Here is a 16096-nt window from a genome sequence, read left to right as displayed (position 1 = left end):
TATGTGCCATTGAAATTTACATAGAAATGGACAGTCAAAAAATCTGATATAGGCAATAAATCGGAATAGGGCACTTGGACGTGCAGTGGAAATGCACCCCAAGGGTTGTAGTAGATTTGCAAAATGTCAAAATGTCAAAGCAGCCAGACTCTTTTTCTTCGAGAGCGAGTCAAGCGGGGAGGAGGAGGAGGAGGAGCTGCTGAGTAAACATGTGACTTCCACACCGCACTTCTCTGCATACGGTGCTCTTGCTGCGCAAACCTCGAGAGAGAGGTCACGCAACCCGAGGCGCAGAGCAGACAGGGGACTGACAGCAAAGGGGAGCGAGACGAAAGAAGGGACAGGGAAGTGAAGGAAAAGGCAAAAAGGAGAGGGCGTGTGAAGGCCATGTTTGTTCCCCGTTTGGCGTCACTCGCGCACAGGTCAGGGTTATGAGGGCAAGTCTTTATGCAGCAGCTACTCGCAAACAACCGAAAGCCTCTTTAGCACAGAGATCATGCAAAATTGCAGCAGAAAAGCTGTATTTGACCACCTTTTCTTTTTTATATATAACTCAGCAAAGCAGTCTAGTGCCACAACTGTGTGAGCCACCATGTGACATATAGAATGTGGACAGTGGTCCAAAAGGGCGAGAGGTCTTACACACAGGAGGTTTTAGTTCTGTCACAGATCTGACGGCACCTCCAAAAACGTGCAGCTTTATTCGCCTAACTTGCACGATAATCAGAATCCGCCCGCTTTGGCGCCCCGCTGCAAAATGCGCTCGCTACAAAAATAGGGCCCTGAATCTGAATTCAGTACTACATAGTTCTCAGTATTTGCATGTGTTTTCAGCAATTATCTTCAAACCTCCATCCATCCATCCATCCATCCATTTTCTGAGCCGCTTCTCCTCACTCGGGTCGCGGGCGTGCTGGAGCCTATCCCAGCTGTCATCGGGCAGGAGGCAAGGTACACCCTGAACTGGTTGCCAGCCAATCGCAGGGCACACAGAAACAAACAACCATTCGCAATCACAGTCATGCCTACGGCCAATTTAGAGTCTCCAATTAATGCATGTTTTTGGGATGTGGGAGGAAAACGGAGTGCCCGGAGAAAACCCACACAGGCACGGGGAGAACATGCAAACTCCACACAGGCGGGGACGGGGATTGAACCCGGGTCCTCAGAACTGTGAGGCTGACGCTCTAACCAGTCGGCCACCGTGCCACTCTCTTCAAACCTGTATAATGTATTTAGAAAAAAAAATCTATGATTTCACTTTACGATTCCTAACAGTTTAGAATGTTGCTGTCTTTAATACTTTAAAACAAATTTATACCATACACTCAGTACCAACATATGCAGTTTAAGGATTGAAGACCATCCCTCATAAATGAGAAAAGAATGCATGTTAGCAGAATTATATATATATATATATATATATATATATATATATATATATATATATATATATATATATATATATATATATATATATATATATGCATAATATGCATAACAGAAGCATGCATTTGGCCTCAGGTGACAAATGCATAGCGCTAACCTCAACACAAAAACACCAGATAACCTCAGTGAAAGGAGTTAAAGATTACATTGAACACACAGCCTGTTTTCAGCTGTCTTTTCAAAAACACCCTCCTTGAACAAGCTCAGGTGTAGCGTAACAGAAACTCGATCTGGACTGAGTGTCCACCATCTCGGCGAGGTATCTTATCTCAGCGTGCCTCTACTAACACCAGCCTTAGATCCAAACAAATAGACCTAAACAAAGAAACAGCAGCCTCTTCCTCCAATATGGTTACATCAAAGATTGGATTTACGCTAACCACAATTCCGATTTTTTGCTCTCAACTGACACAAATGGGATATGCATCATGGCAGCGTAAAGAGAAATAACTGCATGAAAGTGAATATAAAAATCCATACTGGCAGATATCCGCCCAATTCGAGTGCAGCGCAAACGGAGTATGGATATACCTCGTCAATGCGAGCTTGACGTCATAAGAATTCTCTAATAGCTGATGCATGCGCATCCACATCTGCCCAAACAACACAAATAAACATATTGCAAAATTGGAAGAAAGACGAACTGCTTTTACATACTTTATTAAATAGTCTAAAAGCAATTCTTATTTGAATATATATATTTTTTTTACATGTGTAAACAAAGTAAGTTAATCCAAGACCATTTCCTGTAGAGTTTACACCGATCTGATCGGCTTGATCAGTATTGGCCGATAATTAGCATTTTATGCTGATAGCTGATTGTCTTTAATGTCATAATTCGCCGATCATTGATCGGCTCCGCAAAAGACATTTACTCCGCGTCGCCATCGTGTACAGTATATTTGAATCCAAAAGCTGGTTTATTTTTAGCCTTGTCGCATGTCTTTTGACGTCGTACTGTAAATATCTCACAGCCAATAAAGTGTGGGACAGACAACACGTCTGAGACAGACAACACGTAATTCCTGGATCAGACTACAAGACAAATCTTGTGTTTCACGATTGCACTATGTCAGACTACTGCAAAAAAATCTTGTATTCCTATACCGCCGCATCCCGTCTTTTACTATCACTGGGGTTCTCTTCTTAACTCAAATGCGACCGGATACACTCTATTATCACAGTAATGACAACAACAATGGATCGCGTCATGTGTATTATAAGAACAAAATGGGGAAAAACGTGTGCTGGTGGTCACCAGTGCTCGGGAGAGGACTTTAATTCAAGGACTGCTTGAGGTATGTTCTCGTACTTTTAATACGATACGGCTCGCAAGTAGGCAACAAAACGTTAGCCTTGCAAGCTAGTGCTAGCACTAATGGTTGTACGTAAACATGCCGGCGCTCTGTCGAATCATGCTCTGAAGTTTCTGTGTGTGTGAAGTAATTTTATTACAATAATTAAATTTAATTACAGTAAGTTAACACCCATTGTTTCTGTCATGTTGTAATGTTGGTTTGACCTGATTGATTAGAATATACGACCTGATATTTTTGAAGATACTCAGTATACAGTGCACAAGTATATACAGTAAATGAATAAGTCATTTAAATAAACACATTGCTCCATCTTGTGATCGGATCGGTGATTGGTTATCGTTTTTTTTAAAGATCGGTGATCGGCCCCAAAAATCCTGATCGTGTAAAGCCTAATTTCCTGTGGCTGACTTTGCTTTTATTTATGATATTTTATAAAGATTACATTTATTGTTTTATTTAAAGTCATGTTGCAGGACAATACATGAATTTGAACATTCCTATTTTATATTTTTTTTCTATTTACTTTCATGCCCTGATTAAAAGAATAATCAATTAGAAGTTACTTACCAGTTACTCAGTACTTGAGCAGTTTTTTTTTCCAATAAAGAATTACTCTTATGTAATTATTTGGAGGACTTCGTTTTAGTTTTACTTAAGTCATATCAACAGTACTTGAGTAAAATCTTTGGCCACTGCCCACCTCTGGTCACATCTTTTCTATATTTTTTGGGCTGCTACAAAATGGATTTTGGGCCGCAAATGACTTTGGAAACCTCTGGAGTAGAATGGGATTGAATCCAAATCAGGCTGTGTAAATCCAGCCAAAGTTGCAACAGAAACCTTTTACACAGTAACCAGCGGAGTGAGATTTTGTCACAAACCGTGTGCGACAATAATAGGGTTGGGCGTCGCTTGAATTTGAGCGATTCCGGTCCCGATTCCGGTTCCTCATTTCTATTCCGGTTCCAAACGATTCTTGATTCCGATTCTTTTAGGGGGCTGGGTCAAAAAAAGTTTGCATGGTTTAAATAAAGAGTGTCCAAATTATGAACATCCACTTTCCTAGCAGCCCGCAGCATAGACTAAAATGAATATTTGACTCAGGGGTTCTTTATAACCAGTATCAATATCAAACCTATGAACTAAAAGGCAATGTGTGTGAAACTAACCTAATAAACTTTAATTTATCAATTAATGTTTCAGCAAAAAGTTAAATATAGCATTGTTAAAATAGTTATCTGCAACTGTTTTATCACGTCAAATGGTTTATATGTGCAAGTTTTTAACTTGACGTCTTGTTGTAAGCTTGTGGCCTTTTATTTTAAAGGGTACGCACCAGAACTCAGCATTTTGGCATGAATGGAACCAAATTCTATAAAACGTTGATTCCTTTACCTACCCACTGATGAGGCACAAAGTTAGTGTTTATATGAATTTTGTCCCAATTCATTGTGATGTAAGGTAGCTAGTTTGACCTTTGGTGAAATTTTAGCTCAACGTGAAGCTTTTTTTTTTTTCTGTCATCGGCTCTGACGTTGGTTTAAAGACTAAAGTAAACGCTAAATACCATCGGTGCAAAAGTGCAACCAACCGTTTACCTTGTGAGCTGCCTCAATGTTGTCATAAACGTATTTTATTGTTTCACTCACCCAATTTGACTTCACCGAAGTTCCGTGTGGTGTTGGCTGAGGAACGGAGCGGGAGGGAGCCTGTCAGACTTCTACACATCGTGAAAGCCTCCTCTTGACAATATAATCTTATTCCAAGTGTTGCACTGAGGCAACTGGTGATTTATTTTAACAAAGTTAAGACACACTTTTGTTCCCCGCTGCCTTTGGGCACAAGCACATCTTTGTGTGCGTTCTTCGTTGGTTTTCGCCACTTCCTTCTTCGGGTCGGCGGACTATAGGCATCGAAATCGGGAACCGAAATTTCTAAATTTGAACGATTCTGGGAGAACCAGAACGTTAGTCCCGGTTCCAATTGGTTCTCGATTCTCGATGCCCAACCCTAGACAATAATAATAATAATTAGCTTCTGTTATGATGTATAAAATACTCGTCAGACAGTGACAATTACCGACAACACAACAGGGCGGGAGAGGCGAGTATTGGGCGTTAGGAGTCACATACCTGTCGCGTAACTGCGTAATTGCTTTACACACCCAGCGCCATCCCACCTTTGGTGTGTCTCTCATACTGCCTCTGAAAGCGGAATATGGACGAGCAAAATTTTTCCTGCCCATTCGGTGTCGGTGCTGTTTATACAGAACAATGTCAAGGTTTGGAAGATTTGTAGCAAGGTTTACAACGCAGTTCTTATGTGGCGACATGGCCCGAATTTGTTTACAGTTTTTGATTCGATCACTAAACTGTCATGTGTGTGTGTGTGTTCCCTGTTTCACACACACCTGCTCCTGTGAGCATCTTCACCACCTGTGCCTCGTTCACCCTAATTACCTATTGTATTTAACCTCGTGTCTCATTCCCTCTCGTTGCCAGTTCGTTGTACCTTGTCGTCGCGTTCCAGCATTCCTTGTTTCCACGTCATAGACTCACAGTAAGGCTTGACCCTGTTCCGATTATCGACCTTGCCTCTTTGCCTCATGTTTTTGGATACTGTTGCCTTTCTTGGATTGCCTGTCTGTGTACCGACCTATGCCCGTCTATTAAATCTCTCTTTTTGGAAACTGTCCATTTGTTTTGGAGTCGTGCATTTTTGGGTCCTATCCGCTGTTCCGTTCATGACAGAACGAACTGGCCATAACATGGACCCAGCAGACTCAGACCCGGTGCGCAAAGCCCTTCAGGCGCAGGGTCGACGCCTCGCGAAGTGGGATGAGCAGATTGCTGCCCTCCACCTTCATCTAGAGGGACTGTCAAGGCATCAGGACAATATGATGAGACAGGTGGCCTCGCAGTTTGAACTTCTTATGAAATTTTTTCAAGAGAAGGAACCAGTTGGCACCACACCCAGTACTGCCACGGTATTTCCATGTGAAGTAGTCACCATGCAGCCACCTGCCACCTCCGCTGCTGTCTGCCCACAGCTCTCTCGACCGGAGAGGTTCTCTGGAAATTCTGGGAACATTAAGCCGTTCATCACGCAGTGCGAACTCCACTTTGAGCTGCAGCCAGCTGCATTCCCCACCGAGCAGGCAAAAATCGCATTTGTCATTTCCCACCTGACTGGTCGTGCGGAGCCGTGGGCTACTGCTGAATGGAGCCGCAATTCCGCCGCATGTCATTCATGGGCTTTTTTCGTAAAGACTATGGAGCAAATTTTTCAATTTTCCACTCCTGATCGTGAGGCAGCTCGCTCCCTTGTCACCTTACAACAAGGCAAGCGCAGGGTGTCAGATTACGCGATTGAGTTTCGCATTCTAGCAGCTGAGAGTCATTGGAATAATCGGGCGCTACTTGATGCCTTTTTTCAAGGACTATCACCCGCCGTCAAGGATCATTTAGTCCTGCTAGACCTGCCTGGTCCTCTGGGCAGGTTATGTCATGGGGCAGCAATTGCGCCCGGAACTGTTTCAAGCCGCCACGTGATGTTCAGGGTCATGTTTCTAAGGACACTCCACAGACCCCATCTGGGGATCCTGATTTATCTCAAGTGCCCACCTGTTATCAGGATATTAAAGATGTTTTTTCCAAGTCCAAGGCCAAATCCCTTCCACCCCACAGACCTTATGACTGTGCTGTTGACTTGCTGCCTGGAACCACACCCCCACGAGGGAGGTTGTTCTCTCTTTCAGGGCCGGAACACAAGACCATGAAGAAGTATGTAGAAGAATCACTGGCAGCCGGGATCTTTCGCCCATCTTCATCCCTTGCGGGAGCAGGATTTTTCTTTGTGAACAAGAAAGACGGGGGTCTCAACGAGATCACGGTAAAAAACAGGTACCCTCTTCCTCTCATCTCCACCGCCTTTGAGTTCCTGGAGGGAGCCAAGATTTTCACCAAACTGGACTTAAGAAATGCATATCATCTAGTCAGGATAAGGGAGGGGGATGAATGGAAAACAGCATTCAACACACCAACGGGACATTATGAATATTTGGTAATGCCTTTTGGGCTTACTAACGCTCCAGCTGTTTTCCAGAACCTTGTCAACAATGTCCTGCGTGACGTTGAATGTTTATGTTTTTGTTTATCTAGATGACATTTTGAGGAGACTCACATTATTCATGTCCGCTCTGTTTTGCAGCAGTTACTGCAGAATCAACTCTATGTCAAGGCTGAGAAATGTGAGTTCCACAAGGCGGCCGTTTCTTTTCTGGGTTTCGTCCTGGCTCAAGGTGAAGTCAAGATGGACCCTTGCAAAGTCGATGCAGTTATTAATTGGCCTACTCCCACGTCACGCAAAGATGTACAAAGGTTCTTAGGGTTCGCAAACTTCTACAGAAAATTCATTAGAAATTTCAGTTCAATAGCCTCTCCTTTGCATGATCTTACCTCGCCACACCAACCTTTTGTATGGAACCCGCTTTGTCAGGCAGCTTTTCAAAAACTTAAGTCGAGCTTTACCTCCGCTCCCATCCTTACTTTGCCAGATCTCAAACAGCAGTTTGTGGTAGAAGTCGATGCTTCCGATGCCGGAATAGGAGCAGTGCTCTCCCAGAAATCTCTCAAGGATGATAAGTTACATCCTTGTGCTTTTCTCTCCAAAAAATTGACCCCAGCTGAGAGAAATTATGACATTGGTGACCGTGAACTGTTGGCAGTCAAGGTGGCTTTGATGGAGTGGAGGCACTGATCTAGAGGGGGCACAGACTCCGTTTTTAGTATGGACAGATCACAAGAACCTTGAATATATCAAGACTGCTAAAAGATTAAATGCGAGGCAGGCTAGATGGACTCTGTTCTTCACTAGATTTAATATTACGTTATCCTACCGACTTGGTTCTAAAAATGGTAAGCCAGATGCTTTGTCACGCATTTTCTCCGAAGAGAATTCTTTGTCCGACCCTAAAACTATTTTGCCTAAATCATGTTTCATTTCCGCGGTTGTTTGGGACATTGAAACTGCGGTTAAAGGGGCTCTGAAAGACACTCCTAGCCCTGAAGATTGCCCTGAAAACAGGCTTTATGTGGTTCCGACCTTAAGGGGAAGAGTCATCCACTGGGCTCACACAAACCGAACTGTATGTCACCCAGGCATTGCCAAGACGCAATCAGTGGTCGAACAGCGCTTTTGGTGGCCTAATGTTAGGAGGGATGTTATCGATTACGTCAATGCTTGCCAGGTATGTGCTGCTAACAAGCCCTCTCATCAACGTCCTTCTGGGGAGTTGCGACCCCTGCCAATACCACAACGTCCTTAGTCAGACATTTCCGTAGACTTTGTGACAGGATTACCAGCCTCTAAAGGCAATACCACCATTTTTACAATTGTTGACAGGTTCTCTAAGATGGCACACTTCATTGCACTTCCAAAACTCCCCTCAGCTAAAGACACTGCCGAGCTAATGATTAATCAGGTTTTTAAGTTCCATGGTTTCCCAAAGAATGTGGTGTCTGATAGGGGTCCCCAATTCATTTCGCAATTTTGGAAGGAGTTTTGCAATCTCATAGGTGCTATCGTCAGTCTGTCATCTGGGTTTCATCCTGAAACCAACGGCCAAACCGAGAGGCTGAACCAGGACCTGGAGACGGGGCTCCGATGTCTCGCTTCACAGGATCCGCGATCCTGGTCTCAGAAACTGGTTTGGGTCGAATTCCCTCCCCTCTGCATCCACTGGTCTATCGCCTTTTCACGTTGTGCATGGTTACCAACCATCTCTGTTTCCTGCCATAGCCCCAGAATCCACAGTTCCAGCAGCATTAACCTTGGTGAGACGCTGCAGGAGGGCCTGGGAGCGAGCCCGCCAGATGCTGCTGCGCCAGGGACGGTCCTACAAGGCCGCTGCTGACCGTTGGAGGACACCGGCCCCGAACTACAAAGTGGGTCATCGAGTTTGGCTCTCGACCAAGCATATTCCACTCCGGGTGGAGTCCAAGAAGCTCGCTCCCAGGTTCGTTGGGCCCTTCCCCATCACAAAAATCATCAACCCTGTCACCGTGAAGCTAAGGCTCCCAAGGTCGATGCGGATCCACCCTGCTTTTCACGTCAGCCTACTCAAGCCAGCCCGGGAGTCTCCTCTGGTCCCGCCTTCCAGGCCCCCTCCTGGCCCCCGGTTTGTGGATGGGGGCCCTGTCTTCTCTGTGAAGCGGCTGTTGTCGTCTCGTCGGAGGGGGAGGGGGTTTCAATATCTGGTGGACTGAGACGGCTATGGGCCTGAGGAACGTTCATGGGTACCGTCTGCGTTTATCATGGATGATTCGCTCATTGTGGACTTCCACGTTGCGCATCCAGGGGCCCCAGGGCCGTCTGGGGTCGGCCGTTAAGGGGGGGGGGGGGGGTACTGTCATGTGTGTGTGTGTGTTCCCTGTTTCACACACACCTGCTCCTGTGAGCATCTTCACCACCTGTGCCTCGTTCACCCTAATTACCTATTGTATTTAACCTCGTGTCTCATTCCCTCTCGTTGCCAGTTCGTTGTACCTTGTCGTCGCGTTCCAGCATTCCTTGTTTCCACGTCATAGACTCACAGTAAGGCTTGACCCTGTTCCGATTATCGACCTTGCGTCTTTGCCTCATGTTTTTGGATACTGTTGCCTTTCTTGGATTGCCTGCCTGTGTACCGACCTATGCCCGTCTATTAAACCTCTCTTTTTGGAAACTGTCCATTTGTTTTGGAGTCGTGCATTTTTGGGTCCTATCCGCTGTTCCGTTCATGACAAAACTGCGCTAACAGAATAGAAAAGTCATAATTACAGTACATAGTTGTATAAAAACACTTCTAGGCTATAAATATAAAACAATTAAAAGAAAGCAAGTAAGTTGGCAACTCAACGTGGCTTCTTATGCCGTGACATGACATTCTTACTAGTTCTAACTAGTGCAAGACGCGGCATTTGTAACTTGGACACATTGTATATCAGGACCACTGTAAACGGAGGACCCTCAATAGTCCGACTTGCGAGGAAGAACTTGTTGAAACATTTGTTTTTCATGTTGCAGCCTATCATGTTGAAATTCCATCATGTGACTGTAGACAATTTGCATAGAGCGAGATGTGTTTTTCAAGGACTTGGCAAGGAGGGGCTGATGCAATTGCCCCTCTTTCTTGCACTTGCTTTTTTTTCTTAGCAACACAGCATACTTAACCTAGTAACACACTCACAGTGTGCATGGCAACAGGCGTACAAGTTAACCACTCCCTCCCTTCCTGCTCCCCTTCTCCCATCCTCTTTCCCTTTGTGTAGCCATCTACATTTCTCCGCTCCATTATGCCAAATACGTTATATTCGGAATAAACCCATGTATTTGCGCGGCTTCATCGTATGTGTTGAAAAACAAAAATAAGCTCTTCTTGTTGTGGCCGGTGTTACTTAATCTGTAGCTATGGAAAAGCAGGCAGAGAGGGGAAGGGGGGCAGTGTTCCCAGCCTTCCCGCCGGCAGCCAATCCGCACGCAGGATTAGGCCGAGGCAGGGATAAACAGGAGCTGTTGCTGCTGGTAACAAAATTGTGATTGGCTCGCTGGCGTGCTTGCTCTATGGGATAGGTGTCTCAGCGTAGGGACACTCCGCTGATGTTTTCCATGTGTTTATTTGATGTTATGATCTTTAATAACCTTGTTACTGCCCCCCACCAAGCCCACCTCCCCTCCTTCTGTTGTCATCCACTGAGGAGGATTTTCTCCTGCTCAATACAAGATCTGTCACTGTGAAGTGCGTACATTTCTGAACTTTTGTTACCCTAAGTGCAGAGGAAACGCTGCACTGCCGGAGTGAAAACACACGCGCAGGAGTTATGATGTGACACAGGTGCAAAGGTCAGTGTCACCACCGCACAGTCCATGACGCACCTGCACCGTGTTTTCTCAGACAAACTTTAGTTTTTTTTTTGTCCCTGATAACGTTATGACTTTATTCTTGTAACATTATGACGTTATTCTTGAAACAGTTGTCCATCCATCCATTTTCTGGACCGCTTATCTTCACAAGGGTCGCGGGCGTGCTGGAGCCTATCCCAGCTATCTTCGGCCGGGAGGCGGGGTACACCCTGAACTGGTCGCCAGCCAATCGTAGGGCACATATAAAAAAACAACCATTCGCACTCACATTCACACCTATGGGCAATTTAGAGTCTTCAGTCAACCTAGCACGCAAGTTTTTGGCATGTGGGAGGAAACCGGAGTGCCCGGAGAAAACGGGGCACGGGGAGAACATGCAAACTCCACACAGGCGAGGCCGGGATTTGAACCCTGGTCCTCAGTACTGTGAGGCAAATGTGCTAACCAGTCGTTCACCGCGCCGCCTTCTTGAAACATAACAGCTTTATTATGTTAAATGTAAGTTTTTTTTAAATCATTTTTTTCTTGCTTTTCCCCCTCAATGAACATGACGTTATTCTCGTAACACTTTTATTAGCAGAATTATGGATTGTCTATATTCTTTGTTCTGGCAACATACCAACTTTATTCTTGTGGCTTTTCATTTTTTCATGTTACATTCTGACTTTTTTTTCCCCAATAACTTGGCTTTATTTTTCTCATAATATTACATCTTTATTCGTGCAACATTATAGCTTTATTCTCATAAGTTTGCGACTTTTTCCTATTAATATTCTGATGTTATTTTCATAAAATTAGAATTTCATTTTTGCTAATGTTACAATAACAGCTTTATTCTCATAACTTTTTTTTCACAAAATTACAATTATTGTATCATCACAGCTTTACTGGCTTAACTAAGATTTTTTTTGTCATAAAAAAAGTATGACATTCTTGCAAGTTTAATTTTGTTGTTCTAGTATGATATGGACTTATTTCTCATAAGTTAACAGTTTTTCTTGCAATTTTAACGTTTTAACGTTTAATTTAATTTTGTTATTCATTTGAGATACTGGCTTCATCCTTGTAACTACACGTCGTTTTCTTCATAATACTGCATAGTTATTCTTCTAACATCACAGCTTCATTGGCCCAACTTTCAGATTTTTTTTCTCACATTATGACTTTATTCTCAAAATATGGCACTACTCTGTTTGTAATATTTTCTTTCTCATAATATTGCAACATTATTATCATAACATTACGACTCTAGTTTTGCTATTCTAGTAAAATAAGGACTTGTTGTAAGTTAATTATTTACATGCGTAATATTACTTTAGTCACATAACTTTACAACTCGTTTTCTCAATTGTGGCTTTATTATTATTATTATTATTATTATTCATACATAAGTTACATATGTTTTATATTTTGCTAATATATTCTTTATTTTAAAATGGTTTTAAAAATAAAGATTTTTTTAATGACATTGTGTAGGTGTACGGTACCTAAATAATTCAATGTTTGCTCCCCTTGTTTTGGTCAGACAAGATGAGGTCAACAGTGTGATGTCCTTAAAGGCACCACAACAACATCTTGCATAGTAGCGGCTGGAGCCAATCTCTGTTTACCGCAGAGTCAGATGGAACACACCATGCTGCACATGCTGCTTTTGTTGACACTCAGCTCCTTCCTGAAAGGGGCCGAGCTACACACGCCGGGCATTCCAGTTTTGCTTTGGAGACAGTGCCAAGGCGTCGGCCAATGAGCGGGCGGGGATTATGACACGTGTGTTTGTGAATTAATCAAACGGGGTTATCTATCTGTCTGCGTGTTTACAGGCGGAGATTTTTAATCAGCTCATTCAGGGTAGAAAACACGCTGTTCTATAATACCGGGATCAAACAAGCACGCGCTGCTAAGCCAATTAAAAAACAACAGTGTAATCACTCGTATGAAAAGTGTGTGTGTTTTGTGCACTACATTCTACATGTTGCCTTCAGAATCATTTTCTTGCACTTTAGGCTAGTTGGAGTTCTGTTTGTGCACTTTGTGGTAACAGCAGTGCAGCACGTGCTCTTGTGTTGTCCTCATACAGCTGTTATTGTTATCGTGGCAGAGCCTGCCGGCTGCTTGTGACACCTGCCTATAGTTGTTGTTGTTTTACTGCCGCCCATTGTAAAATCATTCATAAGAACACAGCGGCTGCAGTGGTTCCTTGTGTTGTTTTGACTGGAACGGAACATTGTGCGCTTATCTAAATGTCCACTCACCGCACACTCCACTATCTATACTAGGGATTGCAAAATTTTGAGAAGTTTCAAAGAAACTTTCCATGGATCGCCTATTTACAGGAATAACTGCGTAAGTTCGCATGTTAAGATAATAACAGGGAACTTCAATTGAAGAAAAACAATAACTAAAATAAAAATACTGCAACATGTTGTTCAATGAAGGACATTGATTATAGTGTGTTTGACAAATATTGTAAAAAGCCAAACAAGTCAAATGCACGTTTGCTTATGAAAAAAACAAAGTATTCATTTTTCACCATTCAGTACGGAACATTACCACAAAATTCCAGCTAATTCCCACTGATTCTTCATAAATTCAGTAATTTTCTGCTCCACGCCTTTGAAACCTTGTGTGTCTTTACAATCCACTAAGATCCAATACTGTACACCAACTCAAGCTGCTAACATTTCCAATGTTAAATACAAATGCACTCAGTAGAGTACTCAGAGCACGGACCGACGCCAGAGGTTAAACTGTTAACACTGATAACAAGTTGGTGAAGTGAGGATAATTGTGGTTGTGTTGGTTAGGTAACATGCTACCTCGTGATTCAAGGAGGATGGCATAAGGTGTTACAAATGGCTGACTGGTGCCATTTTGATTCTAGGGTGGAGTGTACCATTAACACACCAGTGATAAAGGACAAAAAAAATGTAATAGAATTTGAACTGCTTTCAAATTGAATGGGATCTTTGATTGTGTAGTTTTTGCAAAGCAACTAACTGTTAAATTCATACATGAAAACTGAATGTTATCATTTTTGTAAAGGTCGAATTTTTGACATTGTGCAAGTGTCCCTCGTTTTGTGGCCAATGAACGTATTGCCTAGCAAATCTATAAAGACCACAGAGGGTGTTTTCCATACACTTTGCATGTGTGAGTGTGCCTCAGAAGATGCAGCTGGACTGAGTCACTTTCACAGCCGTGTTTCGGTTGTTCAAGGCTTCTTCATCATCTTTCACGATCCTCTTTGCTTTACGTCTAAAACAGCTAAATGGCAGGAGAGAGCTAATCTAATCAGTAGTTTCTTTCTCTCTTCTGGACCCTCCCCACTGAATATGTGAGGACAATCCCATTTACTTAATCACTGAAAAACAAGGACTGACACTTCACCCCTCACTGACAACATTTTTGCCAGTCTAATGAACAATATCTCCAAATTGTGTAGAGGAAATACATACATTAACCATTCCATAGGATTAACTCCACAAATTTCACTTTTTCTTTGTTTTTTTTGTTAGTGTTCGTTTTAATCCACTTTAGAGGGACAAAACATATTGAAGGAATATTGAAGGTATGTACCTTGAACCGGAAATTGAATTCAAGTGGTGCTTCTCAGCACAATGCAGCCAACGTGACAACATAAACAATACTGTATGAACAAAGAAGTGCAGGTTGACATCTGAGTGTTAATTTGCAGAGACTCTCCTCATAGGCACAAGGGATAATCTTCCCTCTTCATGTTTGTCGCTTTTCATACGTCTGTCTCCTTCGTGCTAGTGAAAGGTTAACTTATTTTTACACTTATATGACATGTAAGAACGTTGCTGTTGTTGTTCTTTTCCACTTAAATGCTACCCATGTCACACGAAGAAGTCAAAGTAGTTTTATTGAGTTTAATTTTACATCAGTTCTTGAAAAACAATTTAGTTAAAGACCATGTAAAGTGAATTCAGAGATTTCTTTCTAAATGCATTTTATACATTCAAAGATAATTGCTGAAAATTTCAATTCTCAATTTCACTTCTCCAGATTTTTTTGGGCGTAGCTAAAACAGCATGAATTGCCGTTCTACACTGTAGCTGTTGAGCGCCTTCGTTCACATCAATTGGCACAATTGCAACGTGCGATTAGCTAACTAACTATGCCTCCACCCCAAAACTGCATCTTCCATTTGCATAGTCCACTGCCCTATCTGCTTTAGAGCGCCTCGTTATTTGCTGCAAGTGTGCGCGGCCCATGGTGAGAAAGGTGGAAACGCAAGGAAGGGAAATGAGGGGGGGAAAGGAACAAAAAAAGCCAGATTTGTTTGCAAGTGTGCGGACTGGGGCTTTGCGCTGATGAGGCTTCTTTAGAGCGCCTTGTTGTCAGCAGCGAGTGTTTGCTCGACACAGGGAGGAAGGTGGAAACGTGAGAAGGAGAAAAGAGGGGGAGAAAGGGGGCAAAAAAAAAAAGCCAGACTTGTTCGCAAGTGTGCGGGCCGGGGCTTCGCGCTGGTGTGGCCGCTTTAGAGCGCCTTGTTGTCAACAGTGAGAGTGCGCACGACACAGGGCGGAAAGTGGAAGAGTGAGGTGGGAAATCCATCCATCCATCCATTTTCTTATACTGCTTATCCTCACTAGCGTTGCTGGCTGCTGGAGCCTATCCCAGCTATCTTCAGGCGGGAGGTGGGATACACCCTGAACTGGTCGCCAGGCAATCGCAGGGCACATAGAAACAAACAACCATTTGCACTCACATTCACACCTACGGGCAATTTAGAGTCTTCAATCAACCTACCTACCATTTTTTTGGGATGTGGGAGGAAACTGGAGTGCCCGGAGAAAACCCACCCAGGCACCGGGAGAACATGCAAACGCCACACAGGCGGGGCCGGGAATTGAACCCCGGTCCCCAGAACTGTGAGGCAGATGTACTAACCAGTCGGTCACCGTGCCGGCCGAGGTGGGAAATGTTTTCTTTAAAAAGTCAGACGTGACAAAAAGCTTGTGGACAGTTGCCTCGGGCTGCCCGAGCTGATTTAGAGCGCCTTGTTGTTGTTGTGTGGAAAACCCCCGCGACGACCCGGTGAGATGTAATCTAAGGCTTTTAGCGGATGCATTTTCATGGCTCAAATATGTAGTTATGTGTGGGCATACGAAAGATGTTGGACGAAGTAGCATACATTTTTCCAGAGCGACGTTGAGGTATTTGATTGACAGTTTGCAGTTGAGTGGGCTGGGATTCAGCACATTCAGCTGACACGCCCACAACGTTCGAAAGCGGAGAGGACCGTGTGATTTTTCTTTTTTTTTTCTTTGTATTTTTTTAATTATTCAAATTTGGCAGGGTTTTTACAAACACTCTTCTCTACAGTGTGTTAAATCTACAAGGCATTATTTATTTTAATTTTACTGGGAGTCCATATTGTGTTTAACCATTAATGGTGGAAC

General features: G+C 43.4%; 1 long non-coding RNA gene across 2 annotated transcripts in view; it reads left to right on the top strand.

Moving 5' to 3' along the window:
* The first annotated feature begins 10465 nt into the window (after window positions 1–10465).
* The window catches only part of LOC133475880 (uncharacterized), a 64282-nt gene continuing 58651 nt past the window's right edge, over window positions 10466–16096 (top strand). For both annotated transcript variants that reach the window (XR_009787966.1, XR_009787967.1), the window contains exon 1: window positions 10466–10649. This is a non-coding gene — a long non-coding RNA (uncharacterized LOC133475880). The remainder of the gene's footprint in view (window positions 10650–16096) is intronic.

Source organism: Phyllopteryx taeniolatus, chromosome 3 (assembly GCF_024500385.1).
Source record: "Phyllopteryx taeniolatus isolate TA_2022b chromosome 3, UOR_Ptae_1.2, whole genome shotgun sequence".
Lineage (NCBI taxonomy): Eukaryota > Metazoa > Chordata > Actinopteri > Syngnathiformes > Syngnathidae > Phyllopteryx > Phyllopteryx taeniolatus.
This window is presented reverse-complemented; position numbering and strand designations above follow the sequence as displayed.